The sequence below is a fragment of the Galeopterus variegatus genome, unplaced genomic scaffold (genome assembly GCF_000696425.1).
Source record: "Galeopterus variegatus unplaced genomic scaffold, G_variegatus-3.0.2 Scaffold22957, whole genome shotgun sequence".
Lineage (NCBI taxonomy): Eukaryota > Metazoa > Chordata > Mammalia > Dermoptera > Cynocephalidae > Galeopterus > Galeopterus variegatus.
In genome coordinates this window covers 1-729 of record NW_007749068.1, presented here as the reverse complement: position 1 = coordinate 729, position 729 = coordinate 1, and positions in this window count along the sequence as shown.

Below are 729 nucleotides of genomic sequence, written 5' to 3'. Positions count from 1 at the left end.
TTACATGGCATCGAAGATTGAAGTCCGAAACTCTGTGTTTCTAGTACTCTTCTTCTAGTAGAAAATTTTTAATTTAAAAATAGAGTAAAATTGTGGAGTTGCTTACATTTTAATGTTACTGTGCTAGATATTCCGTTGCCCCTGTAGATCTACTTCATCCTTTATGGATTGCATCGGCAAGCTCCCTTTCTCCCTGGTTTCTGGTTGGGCTCAGCTAGTGGAAGACACTTCAGAAGATCAGAAATCAATAGAAGAGAGATATCAGAGTATTACCTTCCCTTCCTCAGTGTTCGCCACAGGTTGGCAACGGTATTGCATTATCCCTTGCTGTTTTCCTCCCCAAATTTTGATTATAGTATCTTCGGCCACTCCTTTTGAGGGTACATGCCTCTTTCTTGCACAGACCTTGACTGATACAATAATTTATTAAATTTTTACAGGGCAAAGCAGGTATACAATACTTTTTTTAATGTAAAAATCTTTATCCTTTCTTGAGGTTGATTTTATTTTATACTTCTAGGAATGTTAATATCAGGAGGTCTGAAACAGCTGGAAAATAGAACCTAAGTTTATGATATACATCTTTCTCTGTTTTGGGGGAAGGGGGTGGGGGGGAGTGGCTGGCCAGGACTGGGATCAAGCTGTGGACCTTGGTGTTATCAGTACCATGCTCTCACCAATTTAGCTAACCGGCCAGCCAAAATGGCTTCTTTTTTTTTTTTTTTTCTT